The 19306-nt window shown below is 37.3% G+C and overlaps 2 long non-coding RNA genes across 2 annotated transcripts; both read right to left on the bottom strand.

Annotated features, from left to right (window-relative positions):
• Positions 1 to 13004: 13004 nt before the first annotated feature.
• Positions 13005 to 14417, bottom strand: LOC147509790 (uncharacterized). The gene is made up of 3 exons (XR_015216637.1): positions 14266 to 14417; positions 13318 to 13502; positions 13005 to 13220 (listed from the first exon to the last, which is right to left on the bottom strand). It is a non-coding gene; the product is annotated as an uncharacterized LOC147509790 (long non-coding RNA).
• Positions 14418 to 15153: 736 nt separating this feature from the next.
• On the bottom strand, positions 15154 to 15567 carry LOC147509789 (uncharacterized). Its single transcript, XR_015216636.1, has 3 exons — positions 15533 to 15567; positions 15404 to 15445; positions 15154 to 15324 (listed from the first exon to the last, which is right to left on the bottom strand). It is a non-coding gene; the product is annotated as an uncharacterized LOC147509789 (long non-coding RNA).
• Between the last annotated feature and the right edge of the window lie 3739 nt (positions 15568 to 19306).

Here is a 19306-nt window from a genome sequence, read left to right as displayed (position 1 = left end):
AGTCATGAACTTTAAGGATAATACTTTCTCACCTTCATAAACTCCCATTAATCCATCTCTAAAAATCTATGGTGAACCTCATCAAACTAAACTTTGAGCTTAGCACTAGTACAACAGCTTCTAATGGCGCCGCCGTCATGGATTGGAAGAAGTGAATTCATGGTTGAGCTCTAAGAAGGGAAACAACATTCTACCACCTTCATTTCTTGTTTTTCATTTTTTTTTCGTTATTTCCTTTCGTTTATGTTTAGTATTAATATGTTTTGTTTCAAATCTAGGCGCGTAGTTAAACTATTGGAGAGGACATGGAGCTACAGATGGAAACCGACCAAACTTCACCAGAACCGGAGGCGCAACCACAAGTTGACAAGGCTGCGACCACCTGGCCATCGGCGCGACGACTGCCCAGTCACCTCCAGGCACTTTTCAACGGTTTTAACAGTTTGATCTACTTTGTCTTGTGGTTTCAACTACAGATCCGGATTTTGTAATAGAATAGTATAAATCGGTGAACATTGTTGTAAAAAAAATGAAAAAAAAACAAAAAAAAATATATTAGTTAATATTAGTTATGTTATATTAGATAGAGTTGATCACTTGGTTGAAGTTGCGCAACTTACCAAGGATTAGAGTTTTCATTGCCTTGGAAAGTTAAAGTATGCAAGGCGAGTCGTGAATCATATGTTCGCACGCTTTGAATCAACTTGGTAATCAACACTCTAATTATGATTAGCTCTAGTTAATCTATTAAGTATTAGTATTAGTATTAGAGTTAGTTTTACTTTTATGTTTTGGGCCCTTAAAGGCAAAGTTGTATAATTATTAAAAACGTGGACTGTGGGCTTTTTAAGTAGGTTTTTTTGTAACCTAAAATAAGGAGCGCTCGAACGGTTGGACCTGATTCTCAGATCACGCACCAACCAACGTCGCCTTCACCTCAAGCAGCGTGTAAGCATGGCTTGAGAGGTAAACTCTAAACCTCCTCGAAGCCCATATAAAAGGATACCTTGAGTGTTACGAGCATGCTTATATGATTGTTTGAGTTTAATTTTTCCGCACTATAATTTCAATTCACGTATAAGGCTGAACCTGAGTCACATAACAACCATTGGTAGGTCATTACCCAATGTAGATAAACTGGACGTTGCTTGTTATTTGAGGCCCAACCAAACAAACAAATTAAAATCAATGAACTAGAGTCTAAACTAGTCACACTCCTCCAAAAAAGGACAAAAATATAGCCACGAGGATTTAGAGTAATCAGTTACCAGATTCCGGTGGACCAACTACCTTCCTCACTCCCCTCCCCTAGATTCACCGTGAGTGAGATTATTGGTAGCACACCACTTGGTGAAGTGATTGTTTACTCTTCTGAGTCGTGTAGTAGATCCCACCTAGTTTCACACCCAACTGTTCGTTTGAACAGGGCATAGTAATCTATAGACAAAGCAAATATTTTAAAAAATCCAAAAAAAATGAATTTCTATTGTTTGTGCAATATCTTTGGTTGAGTATTCATGGCTTATCAATCTACATCGCAACCATCATGGAATTACAATGCAAACCCAGAACCTTGTTCTTTTTGCGGTAGTCCTTATCATTGGTTATCTCATTGTCCATCATGTACTGAATTCGAGTCTACTACGGGAAATAATCCTTACGATTACGAATCTCAATTTTTAAATTTCCCTAGTACCCATTACACTCAAGAGTTTTCTAATCATACTGACAATTCATATAATTCTACCACAAATAGTCAACCACCATTCATATCTCCACCTGGTCAGTTAAATTATGATTTCATTAACGGTCCATCACCATACCGAATTTATATTCCACTCCACCATCTATCACAGACCAACTCTACCAAATAATGGCTGAACAATTAAAAACAATTCAGGAAATGACATAAACCTTGTGTTTTATCCAATCCAATCCAAATGATACCCTCTCTGACCCCAATATTCATGACTAATCAAATCCCCATCAACCTCTATTTGATTGTCGTGAGAATTCCAGCTATTTTGACGATGACTATAAGCCTAAAATCATAGTTTCTCTCACATGCCTTAATGCATCATCACCCATAAATGAGAAAACTCCAGTAGAAGAAACTCAAGAACCTCTGTTGGAGATTAACTCTACAAACTTGGACAATGACATTGAAAAAATTTATGAAGATCTAGGTAGAGAGGACAAAGAAAATGAAGTTCTTGGAAAAGAAGGAATCGAATCTACGGTGGAACGAGGATATCAATTTAGTTTGGTCATTAAAGAAGTATCGATGGAATAAATTTGTGACTTCCTTACTATTGTAGATATGAACCACAATCTTGTGGAAATGCCAAAACTAGATGAAGAATTCTTTGAGTCCTTGAGAGTATGTGATGAGCCACCATCTAACCACCATTCTCACAAGTTAACACCTCTTGCCATTCATCCATCTAACATCACCAAGCTATCCGTCTATCCTTTATTTCAAAGAAACCTCAATTTCGCACTTGAACCAATCGCCTCCGAAATACATCATAATTTTTTCAATCCTCCCAGTAAAGAGACTTTGCCTAATATACAAACATAAGAGTCCATCATTTCAGTAGTAGAGAAACCTGGTATGCCCTATTCTCCATCATTTTAGCCTCATGAAGGACGTCTACTACCAACCTCTCACTCTTTTGGACAAGTCAACTATGACGGGTTATTACATAAGTTTCATGATGGGTTACATAAACTTTCTCTTATCATTTTGCATATTACACTCCATATACATCATCTCATTCTGTTTGGAGGTGTATGCTTTTATATGTTTTTATGGATTGATCCCCAACTGTTTAGATTATTAGTTTATAGCGAACATAAAACTTACTCACGTCGGAGAGCACGTTGACCTTGCCTCTTTTTGTGTGTATGTAGATAAGATGTAGGATATGGATAGATGATGGTCGCTGAACAAAATAGAAGTGTATCAAAACCTAATTATCCCTCAATAAGTAAAGGATTAGTAGGGTATCATTCCACTTTTAAGTGTATGTTTATATGAAGGACATGACTGGAAAGGGGTTGAGGGATTAGAAACTATGATTATAGATATTGTAGATTCTAATGTTAAACTAAACTAAACTAAACTATTGAGAATTTATAAAAGAGGGAATTTAAGATATTAGAATCCACCAATACTATTGATTCAATGACCTTTTGCTTCATGGTTGTTCTCACAAGTAGACTACAATTAGGCAATCGAGCGAGTGCTGATGCCCTTGATAAATGATAAAATGAATAGTCTACCTACGAAATGAATGATGAAAGTCAAAACGTAAGTAAACTAAAACTGAATTATGTGTCTATATTTATCAAAGTTTCTACTCTCAATTCTATCGAATATAGTGGAGTAGGAAGTTCGTTCCACTCCTAGTGCTCTAGCATGGAATTGTTTTCTAATCTAAATAATTAGTCTTAAGTCTAATGAGAGCTTTACGAGGGGGAATTATACTACGATGCAATATGAAATTGATTATTTTAATTTAAACTACGAATGCTATGGAAATATGATTGTTTTTGAATCTAGATAAAGGATTAGAGGGGAATTGAATCCACCTCAAAATCAACTTAATAACTTAGCATAGATTGTTGTATCTCGATTCTTACGTTCTTACGGCAAGAATTTCGAGTTCTAATCCCTAGTGTTCGTGGCATTTCTACAAAATACTAACTAGCATGTGAGGTCGTTCACCCATTCTCATGGCGAAACACGACCTTCTAGAGTGGAATAGAATCTACAAACAATTCTACACTAACAACTAAGTTTTCATCAAGGCTTCATCAACCCCTCTAATGGAGGTTTTAGCCTTGATTCATCAAACTAACATTTCCCATTGAATCTAAACTAAACATAATGTAAAGAATTGAAATTTACTTAATCTAACAATAATGACATCTAATTTAATTACTAAAATGAAGTAAGAAGAAGAATTGAAATTAGATCTAGAAATGGAAATGAAAAAAATCGAAATTGATAAAAATACTACTTTATTGATTTAATCAAATGAAGAACAAGATTCAAAGGTTTAATCTAATACAATGAATTGAAACTACTTAAACTAAGTTCTAAAACTAATTAATGGAGGTTAACTAATCTAGGTCTAACTATCTACCATTAACAAAGAGTGAAGCTTTGGTTTTTATACTCTCAGATCTAAAAATCATGCATGGGCTTGGAGCCATGTTTTGGGCCAGAGAATCAGGCCCAAAACCCAATTCTTTCAGTCCAAAAAGGCCTCTTCAGCTGCAGTTTGCTTCAACAGAATTTTCGTCCACTTCTGCTCCTCTGATTGGGTCAAGTCTTGGACCATTGGAAAGCTCTTTCCGACCCGGTCGTTTTGACAAAAGGTAGGCCCAATTCCGAGGTCTGAGTCCAAAGATATGGTCTTCGGAAGTTCTGTTGACTTTGTGCACTATTTCTGCCTGCGTGGACTTTGACTTTTCAGCTTTGACCGGGCTTTAGAAAGGCTTTGTCTTCTTGAATCTTGGCTTTTAATCACGGAACTCCTTAGTAACCGACCTTTGCTCCTTTATCTCGCTAAAAGTGGCACATTTCTGCACATAATGGACTTTGAAGCCCGAAATGCATAAAACACGTAATCAATGTTAACTCTTAATTATTACTCACATAATTGGTCTAAAAGTATGATCATTCTGAGGGGTTAAAACTACAGTTTTGGGCTCTTATCAAACCACCCCAAACAGCATTTTGCTTGTCATCAAGCAAAGATGAGAAATTAGAATAAGTGACCAAAAATGGAGTTATATCTACTCTCGTTTAAAAGTCACGATTGCATTGACCATATGCAACAAGGCCTTAAACCACTAGGAATTCCCTAGTGGACGAGTTATAGCCCTCGTGAGAGTTTTCCAAAGAAGGTACTCACAAACTTCATCTATACTACAAATCGACTAAGAAATAAAACTATTGTTTCCTTTATTCATGCTCTAAATTAACTATACCTCTCACTAGCAATGCATATAGAGTAATCAAGTCGAAAACCTAAGCTAATATATGCATAATAATCAATCATCTACAATAAACATATATAAAATGAGTAATACTATGAAATGCAATAGCGGTCCGTTTCTGAAACTTCGAATAGCTTCCTTAAGTAGGTTCTCACAATAATAGTCAAGATACAACACTCGATTTTTCCACTCAAGTTTAAGCTACTCTAGTGCTGCTGGGGCACACTTTACCTTACAATCTCAATGACACACAAGAAAGCCGGAGTCGATCAAACACATCTGCCACTTACTATCACACTAACCTATTCCTAATTGAGCTAGAGGTCTTTATTAGGTGTTTCGGGGATTAGGAGATGGTTTAAGAAGGAAGGAAATGGATATTCAAAAAGGACAAGTCTGAGATAAAAGAGTCTTCATATTATGTAACTAGAGAAAACCTTGTTATTTACTTTTGCTTCTACACTTTGTTTCCATCCTTAGCCATATTTTTTTCTTTTTCTTTGGCTTTTGATTCCTTTTATTCTATTTTTTTTTGGAGTTTTTATTTTATTTTTATTTTTATTTTTCTTTTCTTTGGATGGAAACTTCTTTTCTTTATTTTCTGAAGCAACTAACTAATTTTTGTTTACACATGTTTTTCTCTTCTTCTTTCTTCCTCATTCTATTCCCAGACTTATTCTAAATTGGGTAGGTTGTTGTTTTTTTTTGTTTTGTTTTTGTAACAGGGTAAAGGATTTGTGGTTTATGAAAGGCTAAAGAAAGGCTCAGAGGGGCGACTAGCGGAAAATAATTCATAGGTTTGAATTTCTGGCTATATCGATCCAAAGAGGGCCTAAATTCTCTCTTAGGACATGGTATAGTGGTCAAGCAAGTGGACGGTGTGATTTCTCTATTCGAATATACTTCTCCCTTTGTGTCATTTCTTAAATGTTTCACTCATATAAGGCTTTAGGCTATATTCTCACGAGATTTGTAGAATAAGTACTCTAGCCTAGATTTTGAAACTTATTGCCAAACAATCATAGATACTCATGTAATATATTTATAGATAGATGCAAAGATTATTACCTACATATTAACCTAAGTTTCTAAAAACTATTCTAATGCAAAAGCTAACGGAGACTTCTAGATTATTAAGAGCATAGAGAAAGAAACAATACCAATATTCCTAAGTGTATAGCATAAACTTTTTATTTTTATTTTATTTTTATTTTTATTATTTTTAAGACAAAAAATACGTAATATACAACCTAATATGTGCTTAACATTTACATCGTGTTTCTATACCACCCCCAAACAATTTGGGAGACGGGGGTTCATGAAACAATTCAATAGCACAATTAAATTATGTAACTAACTAATTTTTATAATTTTTAACATTTTATAAATAAAAGTGCATAATTTACATCCTAAAAGTGTCTAATTTTTGCAAATGTTTCTATCCCACCCCCAAACAATCGAACGCTTTGTCCTCAAAGTGTAAAGAGATAAGGAAAGAATTTACCATAGAAACGTAGCAAAAATTGGCGTTACATGAATGAAAATATTGTAAAGATGATATGATAATATGAAGCACAATTAAACTGCTATTGCATTACCAACTAACACAAACTCTACTGGAGTAAACATGACAGGCTTAGGGTGGCAACAAGATTTGAAATGAATACCAAAATACGCCACCCCCAAACAAAATTGGAAAACTCTTTTTAAGTTTGAAATTTTTGTTTGGCCTATACTCCAGAAAGTTGGTATTGTACTAAAACTTGGGTCTTTTAAGGTCAGATTCCCGAGACTTGCTAGATTACTATTTTTATAGCTTTAAACTTTTTTACTTTTTATGAATTAGGTTTAATATAAAGGAAAACAATAAGCAGTAAATACATAATTCACACCATAGAGAAACATGACTCAAAAACAAAGAAAACATGCAAGAGTGGAAAACGTGAATTATGTGAACCGTGGACTTAGGATCCGGTACTTACAACCACACACTCCATAGGGAGGGCCCGGTTACCTGAATGGTGCATCACCAATATATGGAAATGAAAGGAAATGCACCAAACACAAAAATTGAGTCGTTTATAGTCAAATACTCGAGACTTTATATAAATATATGTATGAATATGCAGTTTATCATATATCAACAACCAAAATAGTTGTGGATCGTTCCATAAATAAATATCACAGAAAACATATCCAAACACAATCAAGCACCAAAATTTCCTACGACGCAGCCTAGTGGAATGAAAGCGAAGTCGGATAGACCTATAACATAACCGAGCATGCACCTTATGTTTCATCTTTGAACGAGAGGGTGTCCTAGTGAATAAGTGTGGAAAAGTGAATGGTTGTGGAAGATATGGTGGATTGGGATAAGTTTTAGAGAAAAAAAGCATGGAAAAAAATGAGGATCTTGGTTAGCACAAAACTCATTCATGGTGTAGTTAAGGACCGCCTCAAGTCTGAAAATGAAGGTGTCAAGTGGTTTATCCTTGGGAAGTATTTGTTTACTAGGTGGATTAAAAAATTCATGAAGCACAGGAGAAACTAAAGGATCGAGTGCAAACTCGAGGTTCCTTTGAAAAGGTGGAGGGTGGGGAATATTGGTGATGGAAGGTGAATGATTCTCAGCTAGAGCTCTCAAGTCCATATCATCAGAAATCTTGATATATGCAAGACATTCCTCAATAGTTGGGTCAAAAGGGTCACTGGGATAGAGATTGAAAAATTCATCTTCCGTCATAGCATCAAGGGATGAATGGTTATTGGCAAGGGGGGACTCGCTAAGTGGTAAATAAGCGGTGCAAAAAGAGTTGCAGGAATTCTTCTTCGATTTCGTCTACTACCAGGGAGTCATTGTTAAAGTCGGAATTTCCGAAGGAAAGGAATTTGTTAATCTGTTTCTCCGGAAACATGTTTTTGAAGTAATCTTGAGCTAAACTCTCGATCTTGCTAACCTCTCCATTTGTAGATGAATCGGGATACTGTGGTCCTCGCTTTGAAAACATTTATCTCAACGGAAAGATGGCCAAAGGACAAGGACATCGAACCATCATGGCGGTTTATGGCGCGTTGGCGTGAAGCTAAGAAGGGGCGCCTCTAAAATGATAGGTACGAGTCGTTAGTGACTTCGCGGTCGAGGATAACGGTCGGCCGGGTAATAAAAATTTTGGACTTTAACCAAAGACGTTTTCAACCACACCCATAGGATACTTAATAGACCGACGACTAATTGCAATGTCATTTTAGTAGGTTGCATCTCCTCTAGACCTATTTGTTTATACAAATAAAACGGGGAGTAAGTTAACACTAGCCCCCGTGTCTAGTAAGCCCTTGGTCGTCGTGTGAGAATCTCCTAAGGTGCATTGTACGATGGGGCGACCAGGGTCCTTGTACTTAACAATTCCATTATTTTCGGATAAAGTTCTCCATTTGTAGATGAATCGGGATACTGTGTCCTCGTTTTGAAAACATTTATCTCAACAGAAAGATGGCCAAAGGACAAGGACATCGAACCATCAGCGGTAGTTTATGAGCCGCGTTGGCAGAGCTACCAAGAAGGGGCCCTAAAATGATAGGTACAGAGTCGTTAGTGACTTCGTTATCGAGGATAACGGTCGGCCGGGTAATAAAAATTTTGGACTTTAACCAAAGACGTTTTCAACCACACCCATAGGATACTTAATAGACCGATCGGCTAATTGCAATGTCATTTTAGTAGGTTGCATCTCCTCTAGACCTATTTGTTTATACAAATAAAAGCGGGAGTAAGTTAAAACTAGCCCCAGTGTCTAGTAGCCGTCGTCGTGTGAGAATCTCCTAAGGTGCATTATACGATGGGGACGACCGGGGTCCTTGTACTTAACAATTCCATTATTTTTCGGATAAAGTTGGGAACCGTTTAGTTAGAAAGGCGCCTTTAGGTATGTTGGTCTTCTTACGCCTAGTAGTGCACAACTCCTTAAGAAACTTAAGCGTGGTTAGGTAGCTTTTTATAGCTCGAGAAAAGGAAGGTTTATCGTTAGATTATTGAAAACGCGTTCCTAATCTCCTCAAAGTTTGTATCCCCGGTTAGCATGGCTAACCGAGGGAATGGTGGTTTAAACTCTATATTTAGCGTATGGCTCGACTTGATGTGTAACCTTGGCTTTCTCGCTTCTTAGGTTGTGGTTTAACCGGTACCTTTCTACGGTGGTAGGTTCTTCGGGTTTCTATTTCGGTATCTTGTTCGATATCCGGTGTAGAAAGTCTTGATGGGGTAACTATAGGCATAGTTACTTTGTTATCAATCACTCTTCCGAACGGAGAGTGGTGATGGCATTTAGCTCACCTACGGTTGTAGTTTTCGTACTAGTGTTACCGTTTACCTCAAAGCGCCGTGTTTCTTTGCCGCTAGGGTTGGGTATCGCTTGGCCCGAAACTCGCCTTTTTTGGTTGGGCTTTCTCTTGGGCTAACTTGTTGGTTTAAATTATTAACAGATTGTAGAATGTGTTGGTTAGATTGAGCCATGGTTTGGAAAAGTTGTTGGCTCACTTGTATGAAGGTGTCAAGACAATCCGGTTGTGTGGGCACTACAAGAAAGCTGCTTTTTAGCCACGGACCAAAACCGTGGGTAAAGGGCTTTAGCCACGACTATCTGCCGTCGCAAGTCCGTGGGGTTTTGACCTGTCGGGAAAAGTTTAGCTACAGCGAATGACCGTGGGTAAATGCGACGGTCCACGCAACAGCTCAAGCCGTAGGAACTTGCCACTGCAAATGACCGTGGCAAACGCCATCACAAGTACAACTGATAATAACCGTGGGAATAGCCGTAGAAACTACCACAGCTCTCGACCGTGGCATAAACCGTGGCAAGAGCCGTGGTAAAAGTACCTCTGCCACACATTTTTTGCGTTAGCTACGGACATTGGCCGTGGCTAAAACGTTTTAGAATTAAAAAAAAATAAAAAGAAAAAACATATATACTAGTTTTATCCACTTTTGCCTTTCAATCCAACTAATAATCCATCCATCCTAATAACAATATTACAAAGAAGCCACATTCCCAATCAAAATTCCTTTGTCGAAAAACAGATAAAGAGATGAATATTCATACAAGTAAAAAAAAAAAAAAATCTGTAGCATTTATTACCACAAGCTCAATATAATATGAATTTCCAAATATATCTCATCACCCCGTACAAGTAATAATGCCATAGTTCACCTCGCGCATGTTTCTCCGTTACGTTTTATCATTCCCTTGCACTTGAATACTTTCGAAAATAATTTGAAGTCCTAGCTTCACAGAACCCTAGCCTTAATAACCTTCTCATGAGCATCCACATGCATACATTACCTATATACAAATGAATCACAAGGAAATGATATTAAAGTCAAAATCCCATAAGTCTAAAAGTCAGAACCTAGCTGAATGGAAAAAATCCGTAGCACATAGCAAGAGCATTTCTATATGCTACAATTAAAACTTAAATTAGCATCTCACTTTGTTTTTACTTGCTCTATACCATCTAAAGGAAATGAAATTAATCAATGGACAGTGGTTTCCACTAACTTGGGCTTGATACGAGGGCATGTATCTAACACTAATTGTTTTCAAAATATGAGAGCATGTATTTGACACTGATTGTTTTCAAAATATGAGGTGTCCATATAACATAGCCTAAAATGCATTATTATTACCACCTAAAGTCACACATGCATGAAAAACACACAAAAAACATGCAACACCAACAAGCCAAAAGGCTGAAAATTCCACAAATGCTAAAGATGTGAGGAAGCTTTGTAATGAATCATTCACCTTTTCATAGAATATTTGAAATGACCAAGAGACAGCAGTGCAGGTCCAACAAGAGGGGAGGGGGGGACATGAAAAAAATTAGTCACTAACTTAATAAATAAAATAAACAATTAAAATGCTAAAAGACTTACAAGAGTAGCAAAATTACAGCCAGAAATATAGAAGAAATCTCATTATATGAAACATAATGTGAGCAGTTGAGACTAAAGGGAAAATTCTGTTTTTAAGTCTTTGCATTTTCTGGGAGAGCATTACATTTGTCTTTGTTTGGTTGCTCTATATGTGTGTTTTGTGTTTAACTGTTTATTCAAGAAGCCCACCTGGCCTACACACTTATGGTGTACCTTTCCCTTTGATTACTAAAACTATTTGTTCAACAATAAGTATATAAAACAATTAATCTAATCTTGTGCTAGCTAGGACATAAAAGGTTTTGCACAAAAAGGACTACATTTGAAACAGGGATCGGTATGTTCCCATCAAAAACAAAATAAGTTAGGTCAACACTAAAAAGGACTAAATTATATCTAAAACAGGTGCAAACTAAAGTAACTCCAAGTATTTTCTGTCAAATTACATCCATTCACCATTCCAAGCAGACAAGTAAGTCAGTGCTCAACGTTCACTGTATCGTGCGTTTCTTTCCGCCATTGGGTATTATAAACTCAATGAGCTCACACATTCATACTTTACTTGGAAAATGGAGGCAATTTATTCGAAAAATTGCAGCCTTAATGTCAGAGATTTAGGGTGAACCCATTCATCAGAAGTAAAAACTAGGAATTCACAAATAGGTCAGCTATCAAGAGCCCTTAAACCTCTAATCATTTGTCATCCCACCTCACTAAAGAGGATCCCTAAATCATCTTGCCTCACACTTCAAATAAACATCTATAGGTTTTAATTACAAACAAATCAACATCTCCCATTACCAATCGCAACTACAAAATACAAACATATATACATTCACAACCAAAAAATCAAGTAAAAGATATTTAATAACCAACATGACCATTGACATTCAAAAGACAAAAAAATCGATCTTTGATTCTTACTTTGGAGGCTTGAAAGACTCTCCAACTTGTCGCCATTACGGCTTGCATCTGCATCACCGCAAAATACATCAATAGTAAAGCCACGGATAGTCCTCCATCCAAGATGTAGGAGTGCATGGCCTAAATGTAAACAAACTAATCACTCTCATAAATTGTTTGTCTCTTTCGTGTTTTTCTTTCTTTTTCAATATTTGGTTTTAGTTTCCAACTCTTCAACCTCAGTGTATCGATTTTTGGCTTTTTCTTTTTATCCCGAAATGGGTGCGGTTCCTTCTAAGTGTTTCCTTTTCATTTATATCCACTGAGGCATAAAAAAAGATATCAGACTGCAGATGATTCAAGGAATGATAATCATATGTAGTGAGCAACAATGACTTCTACATGGATGAAACTGGATAACCGATTAGCAAAAGAAGCGCGAGAAGCTTAACCGAAAACCACAATCAACCGGGCGTTGAGCAACAACAACCTCCACTAAAAAATCGACGAGTTCTCAGAAAGCTTGAACGAGATCTTTTTATAGCGAAAAGGTCATATAGATACGTGGGGAGTATCTATATGACCTCTCTGAAGATCCCAACTAGGTCTGCGCTCCTTACAAAAATAGCGAAAGGACATACATGAGATCCAAATCATATGAGAAAAAGTTATTGGCCACTAGCCTCTTGAGTTAATCGGGATAGTCCTAGCTTAGGAACGATTGGCGGACTCTTCATAGTCGAAATGGGCCAATGATCGGTTGAGTTTTAGAAAGATCTGTATCAAACAGTTGATCGATCTTCCGAGAGTCTATTGGAATATTCATTGCGGGTTTGAGATTTATAAGGCTCGTTCTTCGCTGTGGTTTTGCTAGTTCTTTCAACATGTTTACCTATTTCCTCATACCAGTCAGAAAAAGCTTAACGATTCAGCTAAACTGGTGTCTGACATACGTGGAGCCTACGTGCATGAGTCCTAAGTTGCTCGACAGCTTCAGACCGAAAAGTATCACACGCAACCATCATGACACTGAACAATAGCGTTAAATTCGATAACGAACAATAAGGAGAGTGAGATCTTTTGACTTGCGAACAAAAAAAAAGAATGAAAAAAAGGTGCAACTTGTAATCTCTAACAAAATATTAAGAATGTTTGAGGGCTATCACAACTCACAACCAAATGGTAAGGTTCTTGTATCTCAATTTAAGAACAATTACATAGTCGTCACCGACGAAAGACATAAGAAGTAGAATAAACTACTTAATGCATAATCTGCAAGGACTCTGAAAATAAATCACCTTGATTTCCACATGGAGACCAAAACAGCTAGCAATGTGTATGCATCATGAGATGGCAAAGACTTAATAGCTGCCTTTATCTGAAAATCCAAGTAATACATGTAACATATGATTAGGACAACCAGGAAGCAACACAATTACATTACACAATGTAAGTCATTTGTTGACTAGACAGACCTTTTGTGGGATAGTAGCTTCAAAGAGGCTATCTTTGAACAAGGTAGAATTCATGGCTAACTGGTTAACTATCCACGGATATCTGTCTATACTTGGTTCATCTTTGTTATTAAGAATTTCTAGTGATCTAAGACGTTCCTCCACACATATTGCAGCCGTGTTGCCCTCTTCGTCTGTTTCCTGGTCTACATAAACATACATCACAAACAAATACACTGATCATGAACCTCACCATTATTTAACCAGCAAGAAAAAGGCAATATTAATATTAATAATCCATTTACACATTCGTAGCATCAAGGAATACAGATTATCATATGAATTATAAGCAGACCAAGAGTGATTTATAAGCAGAATTATGAGATGTGAGGCCCAAAAAAATACAACAATGTCCGCAGAACCCGTGGAGAGGTACAAAATGACATAAAATTCCGTATAGAAAAGGGCCACAGAATAAGGGAGGATGGGTTGTAACATGTGTTTGCTTGAGGGGGGGGGGGGGGGCTGAAACATATGGCGATGGGAGGATGGTTATACATTTTAATGTTTTCAAAATTCACAATGTCATAACTTTTAATGCCAAGTCAATTTTTGACATAACCAAGTGTCATGCCATGGAGCACGGTCATGCATCTCGTGTCACAAACTCATCCATACCACAAAGTGTATTTCATCTTCTCATAAAAGTATTCAAGTATTCAAAACCAAGGTAATCATACCTTACATGATTAAATTGAAATGTAAAAGATATCGTCAATGGTTAAAAAAAACTAAAAAGAACACCCAATGATGAAATGTGCAAGAAACAGAGTCTACTTTAGGTCTATAGATGTTTATGTATCACCATGCGTATGATAATGACATCATTATTTCTGTCTCACACTCTAAGGGTCTATTAACTGAATCCTAAGTTCAAGTTACAATATTATGTGTTGTAAAAAATAGTACCTTTGATATCTAGTTCCATAGCCTAACCACGGTCGACCAAATCATGAGCCAGAACATCCTTGGTTTCAGTACTTGAATGGTTGTGCCTTCTCTTCTTTCGGTGAGAATCATGGATTTTTGCTATTGGAAGCAAGGTAAGAAATATGCCTCATATCAAGTAATTAGGACTCGACGGAAGGGTAAACAGATGCATACCAAAATGTTAGTAGGCTTTGAGCCTACGTCCATGAGTCCTAAGTCGCTTTCGACAGCTCGGACGGAAAGTATCACACGCAGCATCATCATGACATCGACATCGCGTTGTCGGCTAGTAGGCAACCTACAAAATGACCGGACAGATAGCAAAAGTATTAACAGTGTCTCCCACAATCGGTGATCTCAAAACCGTTCAAGGAAACAACTTTAACCTTTGCAAGATTGGTGGACTTTCCAACTCCATTGACACCAACTAACAAAAACAACAACATATGGTTTCCCTTGCTCCTTGGCAACATGCACATCCCTAAGTACATCAATAAAGTGTTTTGGTGTTAGGATGCGGACAAGAGCCTCCTCCATTCGGTCACCGCCGCAGTCATCATTTGTAATTTGTAAGGTAAGCCTCACATATACGATTGTAACATGAAAAAATAGTTGAAGACACAAAAAAAAATGTACTATTTATGCCAATAGAAGAAAACATGAAGAGCTTATAAACCTATCACGGTTGATGATATCCTCCCGGTGAAGGAACCCGACTTTTTACCCACAAGACTTGTTTTTAATCGACTCACAGAGTTTCTCGGACTATCTCCTCCGTTTGAAATGATACAAAGCTAATGAGCAAATGATAATCATGTAGAGTGCGAGAAATCAAAGTTAAATGTTTGACAGATATACATACCACATTCTTGGCCATGAGTCTATCTTTAAGCGCTTTAAGAGTCGTCCATGAAGTGACTGGCCTGCAGAAAATTCCCATCTCCACATCACGGACTGGTTGGAATTTTCTGGATTCCAAGAAGAACCTCTAGAAAACTCAAACCTCTCAAGCTACGAACAATTCTCACCTTCAAGAAACTATCAAGAGATTTAGTGTTCGTTAGAAGGAAAAAAATGGATAAGTATCAAAGTAACACGGCTATATGCAATAACTTACCAAATACTTGAATTGCAGACACTATCTTATTCAACTCGGGAACTAAATTTAGCAAAGTCATGAAACAAAAACCTTTCTTCAGTCTTCACACATTTAGCAAAATAGAACCGCAAAGTCAATGATACTTACATCTTGAATGTTAACAATATCGTGTGAGCTAACACTGCGTTTCATCCATAAAGTAGACCTTGAACATATTTATAGAAGCAATCGGGGTCATCACAAATAGAGAATGCATGAACCTGTATGACCAAGATCTCAATATCAAAGTGCTTTCTTAATTACAAACTTGGCGCATTTAACTATATAATAGCACATACTTTCGCCTTCAACTTACTCAACCATGATCCCAGGGAAAGACCAGCAATGGTTCCTCCGCTAGAAATAACATAGGAAAGACACACATGGTTCACCACAAATATATACAATAATGGATTACGGAGAAACAACCTTACATGTGCTAATACGGTCTGCAACAAGTGCGGTAGCTTGAAGAAACTCCTTTTGGGCATAATGTCGTGCAAGCGATCTTGACCTCCCCAAACTCCCATCCTCATTGCAAATAGATTCAGAATCAATGTCATTGGATTTAACCAAAGACCCATTTTCAGATGCTTCTTCAAGTGCCTCTCTTAGCTTGTTGATTTGCAATTTACGGAGAATCGACAACGACTTTCTCTGACCTTCCTCTGTCAAACCACCAGTCCTTTGAGTTGCCAAGAATTTGTAACAACAACAAAAAAAACACCCTTTACTCAATTTCCATCAAAAACAAAAAAATGAGAAACTTTTAATAAAATAAACACTTGTAAGCATTACCTTTGATGTTTGATGAGAGATCGTGAGAGAAGCCGTGGTAACGAACTGTTAGAGGTGGTGGTGGTGGACGAACCGATAGGGAAGAAGATGAGAGAGATGATGACAGAGGGAAGAAGTTAGAGGTGAGATTAGTTTCTAACTATTTTGAATATTTTGAGTTTTGTGGGTTGGAAATTTTGGTGCGGCGCACAAAATTTTGGAGCAATTTTGGATCTATGCCCAAGAAAGATAACCCGTTGGAAAGAATAGATAGTATCAAGATCTGATCCAACGGTCCAAACCGTGGGAACACCTACGCGTTCTGACCGTGGAGAAAGGTTGCAAAATACTGTCGAGCCAAGCTACAACAACTATTACAATAGCAACAGAGAACCAACCGCTAATTATTCGACGGTTTTGATCCGTGGCAAACGCTCCGGGTCATCTGTGGCTAAAGCCCTATTTTCTTGTAGTGGGGTGTAGTAGTCACGGGTGGTGTGACTGGAACTATCTCGCGTTGATTATTTATGGGCGGATTGTGATAGTTATTATTTACCTGAACGATACCTCTATTAGCATTATAATTATTATAACTACATTGACCTTGTGCTTGACCTTGTCGAGGTTAAGCGCTTGGTTGTTATAATTATTATAATTAGCCCGACCCCCGTCCTTGTTGTGGTGGAGCTTGGTTATAACCGTATGCGTTGGCCTAACATAATGATTATTGTACCACATGAGGTGTGACTTGTTGGTTATTTCTCCAACCGGAAGTTGGGATTTAGTCTCCGCAAGAGGGCGTTAGGTTCACTATTAATGGAACAAGAATGTTCATAGGCTATAGGACAGTGGGAGTCGGGATGCTCAGGACTCCAACAGAAACTACATGGATTTGAATTTACATTCATGACGGGGATAGGCTTTTGTTGAATAGAAATAGCCTCTACCTTTTGTTAGAGATTGATTAAATTTTTAAGTTCGATCGGGTTTCATCTCAAACATACCGGGCGGCCTTAATTGTTGAAGAAGAACTAGCGAGCCGGGGGATATCATCACTCCCCAATTGTTATTGCGTTTAGTTTGTTCTTCTAAAAATTTGTAAGCCTTCGAGGCTCCTTTACTTAGGAAACTACCCCATTCATTATGTTAAGGACTTCTTTATGGTGATGTTGAAGTCCTTTGAAAAAAGCACGCACTAACGTGTCTTTTGCTAGATTATGGTGTAGATACTCTATAAGCGGATCGGTGAAACGATTCCAAGCCTCAAAAATGATTCATGAGGATTAAATGAAAAGAAGTGAATCTTGGAAAGAATTTCATCCGTCTTTAGGGGTGGGTAAAAATGTTCCATAAACAAATGAAGAAGTTTGGCCCATGAGTCCATTTAAATTAGAAGGCCTTGGGCAACTAACCAAGACGCCTTTATCAGCTAAGGTGAAAGGGAATACCCTCAATTTAATTTGTTCCGCACCAACCGTAGGATGGTGGAATGTTGTAAGGACTTGTTCAATCCTACGCGTATCTTGATAAGGTTTTTCATGGTCTAAACCATGAAAATGGGTAACAAATTAAATATATTTGGGGATGCGGAAATCCCCACCGGTCCTACTAGAACGATGCAAGATTTAGGGCTATCGCTCAAGGCTTTATAAAAGTCGAGAGAGAGGAGTCTCTCTTTCTTCACCATAATATCGGTGGTGTGTGTGAAAATAGTAGCTAGAGGTGTAGTGGGTGGGAAACTAGATAGACTTGTTTGTTGACGTTGCCGTGTAATTCGTTAGTTGTTTTCTTCGACCAGGACCTTAATCTCATGCAAGACTAAGTCGAACTTAACTAAACATGCAACACTCCAAACAATTCTGATATACTAGTAGAAACCTCTAACTGGAGATGCGAGGTGTGGAAGAAAGGAATACCTGATTTCGTCCTTGCTTCGCTTATGAATAGCGTCTTGTTTACGCGTGTTTAGTGTAAATAACAAGTTAAAACACTGAAAAACTTGAAAAATCGAAATTCGAAACAAACCTGCAGAAATCTAGAAAATTTTGCTTAGGTGCTTTTCGCATAGAACGGTCGCTCCTTGTTCCAGATGACTTAGCGCTGGTCGCTTCGCCTCGGTATGGTCTGGTGGTCGATAAACTATAGAGTGGTCGCTCAAGGAAGCGTAGTATTCGTGTTCGTGCTATAGGGGCGGTCGCACTCAGTGTATATTTTTGCGGAACTTTTTCAACGCTGAAATGGACAACCACAGTATGAATCAAACAAGGGTTGGTGGGTTTAATGGGACTTAAAAATGACTAATTCTACTATGAAAACAATGCTAAAGTGCAACTAAGATGGCAGCGGCGCCATTTGATAAATGATAAAATGAATAGTCTACCTACGAAATGAACGATGAAAGTCAAAACATAAGTAAACTAAAACTGAATTATGTGTCTATATTTATCAAAGTTTCTACTCTCAATTCTATCGAATATAGTGGAGTAGGAAGTTCGTTCCACTCCTAGTGCTCTAGCATGGAATTGTTTTCTAATCTAATTAATCAGTCTTAAGTCTAATGAGAGCTTTACGAGGGGGAATTATACTACGATGCAATATGAAATTGATTATTTTAATTTAAACTACGAATGCTATGGAAATATGATTGTTTTTGAATCTAGATAAAGGATTAGATGGGAATTGAATCCACCTCGAATCCAACTTAATAACCTAGCATAGATTGTTATATCTCGATTTTTACGTTCTTACGGCAAGAATTTCGAGTTCTAATCCCTAGTGTTCGTGGCATTTCTACCAAATACTAACTAGCATGTGAGGTCGTTCACCCATTCTCATGGCGAAACACGACCTTCTAGAGTGGAATAGAATCTACAAACAATTCTACACTAACAACTAAGTTTTCATCAAGGCTTCATCAACCCCTCTAATGGAGGTTTTAGCCTTGATTCATCAAACTAACATTTCCCATTGAATCTAAACTAAACATAATGTAAAGAATTGAAATTTACTTAATCAAACAATATTGACATCTAATTTAATGACTAAAATGAAATAAGAACAAGAATTGAAATTAGATCTAGAAATGGAAATGACAAAAATCGAAAT

This window comes from Coptis chinensis, chromosome 3 (assembly GCF_015680905.1).
Source record: "Coptis chinensis isolate HL-2020 chromosome 3, ASM1568090v1, whole genome shotgun sequence".
In the NCBI taxonomy this organism is placed as follows: domain Eukaryota; kingdom Viridiplantae; phylum Streptophyta; class Magnoliopsida; order Ranunculales; family Ranunculaceae; genus Coptis; species Coptis chinensis.
The sequence above is the reverse complement of the archived record's forward strand: the minus strand, read 5'-3'. Positions and strand labels throughout refer to the sequence as shown.